The 14,037-nt window shown below is 45.8% G+C and overlaps 1 protein-coding gene across 22 annotated transcripts in view; it reads left to right on the top strand.

Annotated features, from left to right (window-relative positions):
* Window positions 1–2,432: 2,432 nt before the first annotated feature.
* The window catches only part of PKNOX1 (PBX/knotted 1 homeobox 1), a 42,786-nt gene continuing 31,181 nt past the window's right edge, over window positions 2,433–14,037 (top strand). For 7 of the 22 annotated variants that reach the window (XM_040652583.2, XM_046905895.1, XM_046905903.1 and 4 more), the window contains exons 1-2: window positions 2,433–2,506; window positions 12,316–12,399. The gene's annotated coding sequence lies outside the window, so the exon portion shown is untranslated. Of the gene's footprint in view, window positions 2,507–2,803; window positions 10,694–12,315; window positions 12,400–14,037 lie in introns of those variants that run through there. The other 15 variants (XM_046905923.1, XM_046905926.1, XM_046905927.1 and 12 more) reach the window with 8 other exon arrangements.

Here is a 14,037-nt window from a genome sequence, read left to right on the forward strand (position 1 = left end):
TTCAAGGGCTGTACCTGAAAGTGAAATGGAAAGCAGGGACCTCTTCACAGCAGCTGTGAACAGAGAGCTTAGAGATGGTCAATGGGGAAGCATGAGTTGGATCAAGAGTGACTTTTAGGTTAATTTTGTGAGGAAATGAAGTTCATATGTTCATTGTTCATTTCAAATGAAGTTCATATGTTCATTCATAAGTCATGTCATGCCCCATCCCCGGAGGCATTCAAGGTCAAGTTGGATGTGGCTCTGGGCAGCCTGTTCTAGTGGTTGGTGACCATGCCCAAAGCAGGGGGGTTGAAACTAGGTGATAATTATGGTCCTTTTCAACCCAGGCCATTCTACGATTCCATGATTCTATGATTCTATGATAAAGCTAGTTGACCATAAGGCACACACGTGTAGGCAGTGAGGCTGGTGCTTGAGAAATGCTGTGATTTTGGGATTGAGGGAGTAAGAATGTATATTTGTACTGCAGAAAACGTTAGCGACTGAGGGGAATACAACACAGAATAAACTTAATCACAAAGGAGACCATGAGATAGGATTGCTGAGCCCTGAGCAATCTGATACAGAGCTCGATCTAGTGGCTGGTAACCTTGCCTGCTGCAGGTGGTTGGAACTGGATGTTCTCTATAGTCCCTTCCAACCAAAGACATTCTATGATTCTGTGATTGCTGGGGAGAGGGGAAGATGGCAGATGAGGAATTCCTACACCTGTGGGGTGAGAGCTGGGGAAGAGAAAGCAGCAGCAGAAATAGAAGGGCAAACAGAAATAGAAGGCAAGGAGGAGGAAGGGAAATTCAAGTTGTGAAAGGCACCCAACAAGGCTTTGAAGATAGCTGGGAGAAGGAATTAGAAAGTGAATTAGTTTGAATTGAATCTATTATTTCCCAGCAGAAGTCGGTGAACTCCTGTCCACAGAAGTGCAGGCAAGGTGGATGGAGAACAAAGGGTTTGTGGGGCGAATCAATTGTGAAGAAAAGGCAGGTCTGTGCATGGGCGTCAGTTAATTTGAAGGACCGTGTAGTGAATGTGTCACCAATGAATGTGTCAGGGATGATGAGAGAAGAAAGCTGTGGTAGAAAAAGTCAGCTAGGCCACAGGAATTCTATTAGAGACATGGCACAGCACAAGGGCAGAAATGGAGAATGAGGCTCTTGTAAGAGAAACCGAGAGTTGGATTATTATTATTATTTTTTAAATCTCGTTTATTTAAGTCATTCCCGTGAACGCTGGGACCTGATTCACAAATGTGAGCACTCTGGATGGGCACAGCTCATTTCCCTTCCTGCTCTCCCCGCTGGATGCACAAGTTCTCTCTGTGCTCGCTAGCCTGACAGCCATGTAGGTCAGGCTGTGCTGGGAGAAGCAGCTGGAAAAGACATGGCTGCAGGGCTGTGGGCAGACTGGCAGAGGGTGAGGCGGCCGCTTTGCTGGTGGATGAACAGTGGCAGTGCGTGCAGTGGGGAGAACACTGAGGTTCCGCAGCGACTGTCAGCAGGGCAGGGTTTGGGCATGGCTGTTGTTGTGGACTGAAGGCAGGCCAGGCTCACAGGGATACTTCAGCAGCCGTTCCTATCGCCAGCCTATTAGCAGTCTTCCTCCATTGGCCTGGCACAGGACGGTATTACATAGTGCATGCTGGGCCAGTGGGCCCGAAGGCCGTAAGCACTGCAAATGTAAGGGGATGGGATAATGGAGATACGGGAACATTTTCAGATGCTCTCCTGTGGGGAGGAGCAGTAGGAGAGGCTGGGTCCGTTCTGGGCTGAGGATGAGTGCCCTGAAGGAGCTTTGCTGCCTACAGCTCAGCTTCTCCCTGTGGCAATGTGCATCCTCAGAGAGAGGCTGCTGAGGGGCCTTCTGCGGCGTCACGAGGCTCTGAAGGGAGGGATGAACCCACTGAAGGGTCAGAGAATCACAGAATATCCCAAGCTGGGACAGACCCGTAAGGATCATCGAGTGCAACTGGTGCGTGTGAACTTAAATCCCTCCGGTATAGCAGTGAGACGAACCCCTTAAACATCCCAAGGGCAAAACCACAAGGGCGTGAAGCACACCCTCATGAAAGACCCCCTTCTCCCGGCTCTCCCATCCTTATACCACCTCAGGGGAGCGGGGCACACCTGGCCCCGTCAGAGGACGATGCACAGCCCCGCCCCCGCCGTTTGGTATCTCCCTCCTCCCCCCGCCCCCGGGAGGCCTCGCCTTTTCCCCGCCTCCTCATTGCATATTCATGAGCAGGGCCCAGGGCGCGCTGGCGTAGGGCGGTGGCACGCGGCCGCCCCGCCCCCCTCCCCGTCGGCCGCCGCGGTGGGCGTGCCCCGCACCGCCCCAGGCCCCACCCCCTTTGGTGCATATTGATGAGGCGTGATGCGCGGCGTGCTGTCGTGTCGGGCGGCGCGGGCGCCGATTGGCCGAGCGTGGGTGTGCGCGGTGACGCGCGTCGCGGCGGTGCGGGTCCCGATTGCTGCAGCCGCTTGTCAGTGTGACGAAGATTGGCACCCAGGTAAGCGCTGTCACTCAAACCCGCTCCCAGCCAGCCAGCCCGCCAGCCATCCATCACGGCGCACCCGCCGCCGCCGCCCGCCGGGCCCAGCCACTCCGCCGCCGCGCCTTGGGGCGGGGGGGTCGGGGGGGCAGCGGGCCCGGCAGGCGGCACGGCGGGGAGGGGGCGCCCGCATCGCCGCTCGCCCCGAGGGGGGTCAGGGGCGGCGGCGGCGGGCAGGCGCGGGCGGGAGGGAGGGAGGAAGGGAGGGGGGAGCGAGGAAGTTTCTGGAAACGCCGCCGCTGCCGCTACGGCCGTTGTGTGGCTGCGGCGGGCGCGCGCCGGCGGGGGCGCGCGAGGGCCGGGCGCGCGCAGGGACGGGAGAGGCGGGGGCGGGGGGGGGGGGGCGCGCGGCGGGGGGCGGAGGAGGAGGGGGAGGAGGGAAGGGGGAGGCGGCGGCGGCGGGGTCCTTAAAGGGGCAGCGCCGCGCGGGCGCGTAGGGAGAGGCGGCGGTAGCAGCAGCTGCGGCGCGCAGCACCTGCCCCGGAGGCGGGGCGCCCCCCGCCCTGTGCGAGCGAGGCGGGAGAGGTGCGGAGCCCTCGTGGCGTCCGTCCATCGGGTCCTCGACAGCTGGGCCCCGCGAGGTCTCCGTGGTGCCTCTGTGGAGCTCCTTGCTTCCTCTTGTACTTCTTTAGCGTCTGACTGACTCGTGTGTGTCTTTAGGGGTGCTGTGGTGGTGGTGTTTTCTCAGGTCGTGGTCCCTGTTTGCGCCCAGGGGCGTGTGGGGTGCGGGATAGCAGGCAGGTGCCAGCCAGGCTTTGTGCTTCCACACAGATGCAGTGCGCGCCCTTACGGTAACGCGGCCCCTGCAGCGTGGCGAGTGCCCAGCCCTGGCTGCATCCCGCTGTGCACGTGTTGTGCGGGTTGTGCTGCCCAGGGAACCCATGGAGGCTGTATCAGTAATGGTATGGCCGGGCCTTGCCAGTGCTGGAGCATCAGACAGCAAGAAATGCAGCGAGTGCGTTTTCTAAATGACTGTAAAACCAAATAGCACAATTATCCTCTTCTGGGTCTGTGTGTAACCATATATAGTCATTAAGTTTAGCAATTCACGTTTATTCCGTCTGAAGACTCAGTTTTCACTCTTCTTGGTATGTCATTGTTTTTATTCTGGGAGTTGTTTTGAATTTCTTCAAATATGCCCTATTGGTTTGTTCTGTGTCGCCTATGGTGCATTTTCTCAGTAGACTGCTTACTGCTCTGCGTCTTTCTGTGGTATCTTATGATGCATATAACCCCATGAAAGCTTCGGTGTAGGTTTTGCACTGTGTTCCTCACATAAGCTTCAATTCACTAAACGGTGGATGGAATGGCTCTGTCATAGCCTACAGCTCCTCACAGGGAGCGGAGGGGCAGCGCTGAGCTCTGCTCTGTGTGACAGCGACAGGGCCCGAGGGAACGGCATGGAGCTGTGTCAGGGGAGGGGCAGCTGGGGGTTAGGGACAGGGGCTGCACCACAGGGCAGTGGGCATGGAAAGGGCTGCCCAGGGCTGTGGGCACGGCCCCCAGTGCTGGAGTTCAGGGAGCATACGCACTCTCATTCCTGGTCTGATTTTTGAGTGGTGGTGCATGGAACCAGAAGTTGGACTTGATGATCCTTGTGGGTCCCTTCCAGCTTGAGATATTCTGTGATGTTCTTTGTTGGGTATAGTAGGGGATGGTGCACTGCACTGAGACTTGAAAGTCTCTTTCTCTTCGTTCTCACTGAAGTGATTTTGGGGCATTTGTTTTCAGTCAGTGGCAGTGTATCCTTGTCTGTGTACGTTTTCATAGCTGTTCCTCATCCAAGGTAGATCTCTCATAGAGTGCTGTGCTTGACAGTCGCTTGTCTTGTTAGCATTTCCTTTGTGCTAAAGGCAAAACAGAACTCTCTTACATTTTGTATTACTGTTACAGCTGCTTTATCTATGTGTCTATAAATGTTTGTATGTATACACACACATATATACAAACTTCACTTTGTTATGCTAACTACAGTTGCTGCTGCAGCAAATGTGGGAGTGTTTGAGACACAGTTCAGTTCCTGGAGGAGCGTGACTCTCCTGTTATTGAGGCACATGCAAAGAGCCAGGAGTGAACGATCCGCAGAGCCTGTGGTAATGAGGTGCTGGTGGCACCATTACGTCCCAAACAGAGAGAGAGGTGCGGCCCAGGCTGTATTTCAGAACGTTGTGTAATGCTGTGAGAGCCGAATGCCGCCTTTGCAATACCGGCGCACGTGGAAGTTTGCAATAAAGCAGGTGAATATTTTGATGTCGGATCTGGGTCGTTTTTAGTGTGTGAAATTTCAAATTCCACGAATGTGATTTCTCTCTCTCTCACAGCAGCTGCTTGCTTCAGCCGTGCTTGTTACAAGGCTGTAGGCTAACAAATGCAAAGTCTCACGGGAGGTTGTTTTACCACAGCTCAGCGCTGTTCAAAATGTAAAACAACGTATTGCTCTTCTAAGCAGGGGAGTCCAGGAGCAAGAAGAAAGCTGCGAATGGAGTGCCTTCCTTGGCTTGCTTGCTGCAAGATGTTACCCAAGTATTTTATCCTGCCCATTACAGCTCTCCATCAGATAATCAAATGCTAAAGGATGCATGTTTGTTGGCTGATTCTTCACTAATGCTGTTTCGTATCCTGGCTTTGTAACACTGCAGTCACAAATAGAGCTGGAAATAGGGTAGAAAACAGAGACAGCAGGAGTCTGGAAATATCAGTCTTTTGGGTACTGGAGCATTACTGTTGGTTTATCAATATAATAAAGGGGAATAACTTGGTTTCTTTCCTTGTCTTCACTTAATTTCTTACGCTCTATGATGTGAACATGCTTGGTTGTTCTTAATGCAGTAACTACTCCAGGCTACAATCTCCTTTTTCTCCCTATATATATATGTGTAAAAAAGACTATTAGGTATTAAAGAGGGAGGCCATTTCAGTGCTTACACACTAAAAGGAGATTTTTTGAAAATGAGAGGCAAATAACCAAGATAATCATACCCTTAGCTGGGTACTGAGACAAAAAGAGTCTCTATGATTCACTGTGAATATGATGACTTTCTGCTGATGTGCTGAAAGAGGAATACATTTTTTCTGTACCACTCAACTTTAATTTATATTGTACTTGGGAGCCCTTTGAATTCCATGCATTTTATTTTGGGTACAGAGGGAATACGGAAATCTGGCTATACTTCATATCCTGCTTAGTCTTTTTTGAAGCAGCACAGCAAACAGAGCAACGGAAAAGGGTATTACAATGCTTAGCACTGAAAAAAGTAAATTCCAAGTCTTTTGAATAGAAAAGAAGCAGGTTTATAAGACAAACTGGGGCTTCATACATATTTAACATGCCTAGAGAATGGAGAAATGAGAACGTATGTGCTATGTTGTGTGGTTTCATAGAATCACTAAGGTAGGAAAAGGCCTCTAAGGTCACTCAGTCCAACCATCAGCCCACCCCCACCGTGCCCACTGCCCACGTCCCTCAGTGCCACATCCACACGGCTCATGAACACCTCCAGGGACGGTGACTGCACCACCTCCCTGGGCAGCCTGTGCCACTGCCTCACTGCTCTTGCTGGGAAGAAATTTTTCCAAATATCCAGCCTCTCCGGTGCAACTTGAGGCCATTACCTCTCATACTATTCCTGTTATCTGGGAGAAAAAGCTGACCCCCACCTCGCTACAACCTCCTTTTGGGTAGTTGTAGTGAGCAATAAGGTCTCCTTTGAGCCTCATGCTGTCCGGACTGAAGAACTTTATAACTAAAGAACCACCAGATCTGTCTGTGATCACATAGTTCGTGTGTTCTGGCCCACTTAGGTGTCTGTGGGTCATGACACCAGCAGTGTCAGCAGTAGATCTATCCTGTGTGGTTTTTTCTTTTTATTTTCTTCTAAGTTGTTTTCAGTAGCTTTTTTCTTAGTCATACTGAAATTTGCAATTATGAGTATGTTTGAGTTATTCCAGAAAGTTTAGGCTAAAATGAATCGGCATTTTGAAAAAGACATTAGGAGAAAGTAAATGTGCTAATGAAAACAGGAGGGAAAGTGGTTTTTTGGCTTATCTAAGAGCAACTCAGCACTTGGGTTCTAGAAATTAGAATAGCAGAGGAGGGGAAAAGGGAGCATACGCATTGACATAGCACGTACGGCTGCACCTAGAGAAACTTTCAGCAAATTACAAGCTCTTGAAAAACTGCATCAGGTGTATAACTTGGCAAATGTTTATTAAATTGCTTTAATATTCCATATATCTTGAGTATCGCCCTGTCTCTTGGTGGCTGCGTGTCACCTGACTGTGCAGTCATCATCTGGACCAAGCAGTTAAGCATGATGCCTCCTGCAGCATTAGGCAATGGGTAAGTTTAATCCTGCATAGCCTTTTTCATCTGTGCTGCTTCCCCAACCCCAGAGCGCATAGATGCAGTGGTACTGATGGAGGGGTGAAGACTGGTCTTTGGGGAGGGTGGGGAGCAGGGGCTGAAGCCAGAAGGGAATGCAGTAAGCCCAGGAGCCTGAAGAAATTACCAATAGTCATAACTGGAGGGGATGAGAAGTCAGTGAGTGAGGAAGAAGAGTGAACAAGGAATAAGGGTGGTAGGTGACTGGGGAGCCCGAGGAATGTGGATGGGACAGCCGGTTTGCTCGTGCTCAACCAGATGTTGGAGTTAAAAAAGAAAAGGTGGTGGAAAACTTGCTGGTCAGTTGCAGCTGGGTTTGACAGTTACAGGACTGGGATTTCATGTTTCTTTACTTCATTCAACTGGCCCAAGTCAGTGTTTCATTGAAGGGCTCCGAAATCTATTGAAAACCATTATTTACTGAGAGAGAGGTGAGGTGCTGGCACAGCCGCTCAGAGAGGCTGTGGATGCCCCATCCCTGGAAGTGTTTAAGGCCAGTTTGAATGAGGCCCTGGGCAACATGATCTAGTACTTGACGTGGCGTCTGGCAACCTTTCCTGTGGCAGGGGGGCTGGAAATTGATGATCCTCGAGGTCCCTTCCAAACCAAGTCATTCTCTGATTTCTGAAATCATTGAGGACATAAAGATAGAACCACTGATACTGGAACATTTTAATCTTAAGCTCAAAAATGCATAGAGGCGTTTTTGCTTGCATATTCAACACCTTAAGTCCATTTTAATGGCAGTTATTAGTTTAATAAAACTCATCATCTTCCTTCAATTGTATGTCAGTAACGTTAAGATTTGTCTGTCGTGGAATCATTAGAAACTTTTAACAGTTTTGTGATAAGAATGTTAGGAAACCTCCACGCCTATGAAATGACATCCTACATAAATGTCTGGCTAATCTTGTGAAGAATATTTAATAGAAATAAAGGCATAGTACGATCAGTGCTTATTTTGTGTCTTCTTTATGAAAATAACTATAAACACAACACATGATTAATTTCAGTCACTGGCTGCTGATAGAAATGATAACTAAAATAGAGCTTGCCAGTGCTTTCGGTTTAATTTAAAGGAGATGTTGCAATGAGCTTCTCCAGAAGTAAGAGAGCCACAGCAACCTTGTGGGGATATTCCAGAGGCTGCCGTGGCAGAGATACAGAGCTGGCTATGGCACACGGGCAAAGATGGTGTTTGTCCATACAGGGAGTGCTGGGGAAGTGGGGAAGGTGGGCTTCTGCTTTATTAATAAAATTGCGTTTGAAAAAGTCATTAAGTATCATTAGGTAAGAAAGTGGTATCAGAATCAGTTCCAGCTGTGTAACTGCTGATTCACACCCTCCGGTCTTCAAGGGTTCTTCGGTAGTCTTTCTAATGTGGTCCTCTTAACACTATAGCAGCAAGTCAGATACCACGCTATCATTTGATAGTAGGAAGTCTTAAGTGTTATGATGACAGCATATTGGGTAAATCTTGAAGGGAAAAATAATTCTTCTCCGTCCTGTGATAAGTAGACACATGTGAGGAATTCACGTGCTAGGGTACACAAGCAAGGACCATGGAAGTCCTTCAGTTTGCAGTGTTAAGAAGAAAATATAGCAAAAGATTCATCCTTTACTGTGTGGACATTTGGGTAGTATGAGAGTAATGGGAAGTATTTTTGCTTCCTTAAGCTCTAATCCCTCAGGAGGCTCGGAGCAATTAGGGAAGGAAGCTTTCCTTTCCTTCACATTTTGTTTTCCTTTTATCAGAATTTCTTTCTAGTCCCCATAGTTCTTTTCTACTACTTTATGGAGCTAATTACAGTGTGAAATGGGTAGGAGAAACTGAGATGCTGCAGGAAGTTTCTTGATGTGGAGAACCTTTTAACAGTTGGAAGAATGAGGTTTTCATGCCCGTGAGGATTACCTTCTGCAATGCCAAGAGCTACCTGCAGCCAGGATACCCAGCATGCTGACGTGACATCATTTTATGACTAGATTGGAATAGAATTCTTTCTTGTTAAGAAGCACGACGGTAAACAGGCAATTATGCAAACCATGAACATGAGCTATGGTGATGTGTGCATCCCCAGAAATGTGCTGGTGCAAACCCAAAGGGTGTAGGCAGAGTTAAGGAGCTGGAGTTCTTGACAAGACCCATCTGCTTTTGTTGTTGCGCCTTGAGAAATGTATATTACCTTATGCATCCTTAGTATCTATTTTGTAAGTTATTGCGTGTGTAATTCCAGCTTGTAAAGTGGCACCATTTGTTATATATGGAATACTTTTTCATATTTAGTACCTGCAAATAGGAGAATTTCCAGAATCCCTTTAAAATAGGGACAGCAGTGTGCTCAATGAGTATGAACTGCTAAAGGGGCACACATCTTTTCATGAGATGGTCTGCTGTTCACGATACCATATGATGCTGTGTGGTGATGCTTGGAAGATAAAACCTGTGATACAAATACGTTGTATGCCTTCTTATCAAATGGAATGATATGAAAAAAAGGATGGTGTGGAGAATTAATGGAACAACAAAGCAGTACATACAGCATTGAAGACGTCTTGCTGAATAAAGCCCGTATTGTATAGAACTGTAGAATCATTAAGGTTGGAGGAGACCACTGAGATCATCTAGTCCAAATGTCGACCCATCACCACCAGTACATGCATGCAAGATTCAACATGCAAAGAAAGGTTAATGGTAGGTTGGAGCCTCAATTTCTGAATAAAAATCACCCTTAGCAATGGATTTTAATTTAATTTAAATTTTCAGTTTCTTAAAGCGAATTTCATCTCATCTTCATCCAGATTAATATATAGATAACTTTATTGCAACACCAAACAATAAAGGGAAAAAAGTGACACAAAGTAAATCTCATTTTACTGCAGCAGAAAATTGGTTTTGTGGCTTTTTTTAGGGCTCTTCTCCCAAAGAAATTGACAGCGTAGCTGTTGTGTAATAATCGTTGAGCTGTATTTGTGTAGTGTAACTCCCCGAGGCAGGTATTATACTCCTGAACAGGAACATAATCTTTCTAAAAGTATAATATTTCTAAATAATGACTATACTTTGTGAGTACGGAAGATAGAGGAAATGAAAGTCACCTCGCTGCTGAGTAAGGACTGCATTCTCTTGGAGTGCATTTTTAATAAACTTGTGTGCATCAACTTCACATTGATTTGTTTCTCTTAATTTAACTCGACGTCCCTTTGTAGGCAGGTCGATGGAGATAAATAACCACTGCAGCAAAGGTAGAATAAACCTCTGCTGGCAAGTTGTCATATGTACTCTGTGTTTTGCTTTGTTATTTTGATTCTAATTATAAGAATATAAATGTATTTTGTCCTTAATGTATGCTAATATTTGTAGATCTGAATGTACGCACAGGTCTTTGTTTCTTACTGGCTGGCATGCAAAGTGAGAGTGGCTGAACGCAGGGTTCATTTATGCTTGAATGAACAAGGTTGTATTTTACTCCATAATAAAAACCTAAGCCTTTAAGTGACGAAGCAAGTGGCCATTTGTTCTGGTTTCATAGTTAACTGTCTTCTTTATGTTGATAACATGATTTTAAAGCTTGTCTGCAGGAAGAATAAAAGGGAAAAAACAAATGGGCAACAATAATTCAAAGTGTAGGCTCCACAGTGCCTTGTTGTTGTCTCCATCCTTTAACAGGTGAGCTGCTCCCTGTTCTTGCCTCCTCTGAGGTATGTGGGAGGACAAAACATGCAAGCTCAGATCTCTATCGTTTTCTTCTCTCACACGTTCTAAGGTAGGCTTTGTAGTCTTAATTGCTCTCAGTTGTCTTTTGGAAGAAAGCAACATGACTGCAGTGTCCTCTCACTCCTCTGCCCAACCTTTTCTTCCGTGGCATCTTTCACCTGGGCTGCATTTCTTCAGTATTTCCTCCATTCTGTCCTCAATATCTCATACACGAGATCTTGCAGCTTGCTTGTTTCTGGAGTTTTAGGGAAGGCTTTGGAAGCAAGGACTGCTTTCTTCTTTGTACATCGTATTTTTTGAGTGATCAGATCTGTCAGCCGTGATGCTACAGGTTCTTCACTGCAGCTGTTTCTGGGTGGAAGAAACAGGCTCTTCAGATTTGTGATGGTAAAGTAGACCTTTTAGACACAAAAAATGGATAATCCCCATTTATTTGGCAGTGCCCTACGTTCAGAAGAATCTGCAGAGAGTGGGAAATGATTTTTTGCAAGTAGCTCAGTAAGGTGAGGAGAGTGAAAAAGAGTACCAAAATTACAGAAGGTGAATAGTGTGCGAAGAAGGGAATAAGAGAAAAATGAGATGTTGTTGTTGGGGTACACAGGTCTTGGACAGCTGAGGACAAAGAGAGCTCTTCAGGGCGTGTCAGTGTGGGCTGGGACTCCTAGCTCAGTATTTAGTTTCTTACCAGTGGTTAAGTCATATAAAGTCATCTAACTTCCTAGAGTGTCTTCTCAGCTCTTTCAGAGCTAGTTTTCATGAACTGTGGATGGTGTCTGTATTGAGTGGCCCTTAGCATTTTGTGTGTCTATGAACTGACCTGGAAAACAGTACATATACACTATACACAGGTAAATGTTGGTTCAGAAATGTAGATACCAACTTCATCTCACTTTCAGAAATGCTGGAGTTATTTCATTTCAGCTCTTACACCCTCAGCAAAACTGGGAACATGAGAACATTTTCTGTGTGGGAAACAAAGATAATCTGATTTAAGAGCCAAACTGTGCTGTAGTCACCATTTGAGATGGCCTTTGCACAGGGTTAGCATCAGTAGCCTCCGGAGAGAGTTTTGTAGGCATTCTGTAGTACTTTTCAGCTAAATATTTTTACAATCTGCTACTTTGCTTTCACAGTCTTTACAAGTCTTCTAAAGTAGCTTTAATGTATCAAACAAATGCTGTGAAATTAAACAAAATAAAATTAATTGTAAGCGGTAATTTTTATAAGGTTTTTTAAAATGGCTGAATAAATCTGTAGCAGAACTCGCGTTCTCTAAACATTCAATACCAGTGATGGCACGCACTCCTTCATATGCTGCTAGTGTGTATCATGTAGAAGATTACTTGATTATAACCATCGCTGGAATACATTTCACAATCAAATCAAAGTGTGATTATGAAAGAGATTTAAATTGGGAAATGAAAAGTCTTTGCCCTTTCCTGGCTTCATGCTGAATTTTGATGCAGAAGGGCTTCCTTTAAGACTCCGAGCTGAGTTGTTCCTATTAGTTTTATTTGGGGATGTGTCTTGTCTCGTCTAAGCAGACAGAGAGTAAAGTGTAAAGGCTCAACAGCAAGTGAGTGTAGCCTTCTGTATTTTCTTTAATCATCTTCAGTCTCAGAAAGTGTGTTGTGTGTTGTCTCCTCTGAATCTTTTTCTGTTGGTTCCCAGGTTTCTGTCGTGCACCTGGTACATCAGTGGGACTCACTCTGCTGGAATGAGATAATGGTGTCCTCAACCCACTGAAGGAGAAGGGTGAGCAGCTTTCTCCCCCCTTATATTTGACTTAGAAAGCGATGCACCATGGGAGCTATATCATTACATATTTTGATGACAAGTGAATCAGTTTCTAGATGCTTTTCATATGTCAAGCAAGCTCCCTGTTTTAATTTTGTTTCTATTGAACTTTGTTGAATGTTAGCTGTAAGAATGTCTGTTATACTCTACATGCTGACTGAAGTTAAGAACGAACCAACAAATAGCCATACGGAATCTGCCAGTCCCCCATTTCTCTCTGAAGTACTTCAAAAGAATATATGTAGCAGAAAATTAAAAGGAACAATTATGTGTTAACAAGTTGATCGGGTAGTTTCTTCACAACCCTAAGACAGTTAGTGGTTGGCTTATACCCTGAAGCATAACTATTTATATCTCTTACAAACATCTGTTGTAGCTTGTATATGTTAAAAATGATATTACTGAGCTCCAACAGCTTACTTGCACCTTATGTTAACATTACTGGGTGGTCCCTGTGCTCTTAATTATGAAGGAATAAGCAGAGCAAGTGAGGAGTGGTAGACATGAAGTAATCACTTTGCCTGAAGTGTTTCAGCTCACCTTTGAGCTTTTTTCTTAAGATATACTCCCTAACCTGCACAAAGTCTTCACACTTCGAATTATGATCACCCCTCTTAATTTAGCTTCCTTTCCAGTCTACGTTTTACTTCCATGCTCATTTCTGTTAAAGGTTTCAATTTTTGTTCCTTCACTTTTGTAGAACGCAGTGGTTTTACGAATTCCCTTTTGCCACAGATGTCGGTGGCATTTCTGATTGCAGCTCATGTGTCAGCCTCCAGTTTACATGACCTTAAGTGTTTCCTTGGGTTTTCCTCACGCTTTGTTCTCAAAATAAATAAAACGAGAGTTAATTCTGTTCCACATGAAGCAGTCTGGCAGACCCCTCTCAGCCACCGGTTATTTTTGTTATTTGTAACTCTTCGAATATAACACAACTGCACTGTTTTCCTTCTACTCTCAATTTCTTTAACAAAGAATAACTGGAATTTTTAAAGCTAATTTGTCCAGAAGTCACGTGTGCTTAGGCCCAATTCAGGTACCTTAGGCCATATAGCATTAGGTATAGCTGTGCTGGTTAAAGATGGTCCTGCTGGGAGCTGATAATCACCACACTTGAACCAGAAATTGCCACACGTGAGCCAGAAATTACCACACTAATAGGTCAGCCGAGAGCAGGGGTTGTGTGAGTGCGCAGTTATGTGCCTCAGACAAAATCAGCTGGTTTGCATCATAGTCACCTTTAACAGAGGGTTGAATTAGCCTGGCTGACTTTATGTAGAAGGGATCAGAAGTCATTCACATGTTGGTGAGCTCAGGTTAGGGCTGTGGAAATAATTAGCTCTGGCATGGTGGCAGTGATAAACATCTGGGAGTGATACCAGCTTCATCTAGCATCACTGTTTGCACAATGAACATCTGCTTAGGCTGTATCTGCTAACTGGGACTGGATGCTGTATCCTAAATTAGCTTATAAAAGCCAAATGTGTAAATACCTTTAAAGTTATTTTTCTTGAAGTCTAATGTAGTTTGTTTCTAACCACTACTGGATAATGAGATGTTTCTCTTTAGTGAACTCAAGTAATTCCTCAGTTAATT

Source organism: Gallus gallus, chromosome 1 (assembly GCF_016699485.2).
Source record: "Gallus gallus isolate bGalGal1 chromosome 1, bGalGal1.mat.broiler.GRCg7b, whole genome shotgun sequence".
Taxonomy (NCBI): domain Eukaryota; kingdom Metazoa; phylum Chordata; class Aves; order Galliformes; family Phasianidae; genus Gallus; species Gallus gallus.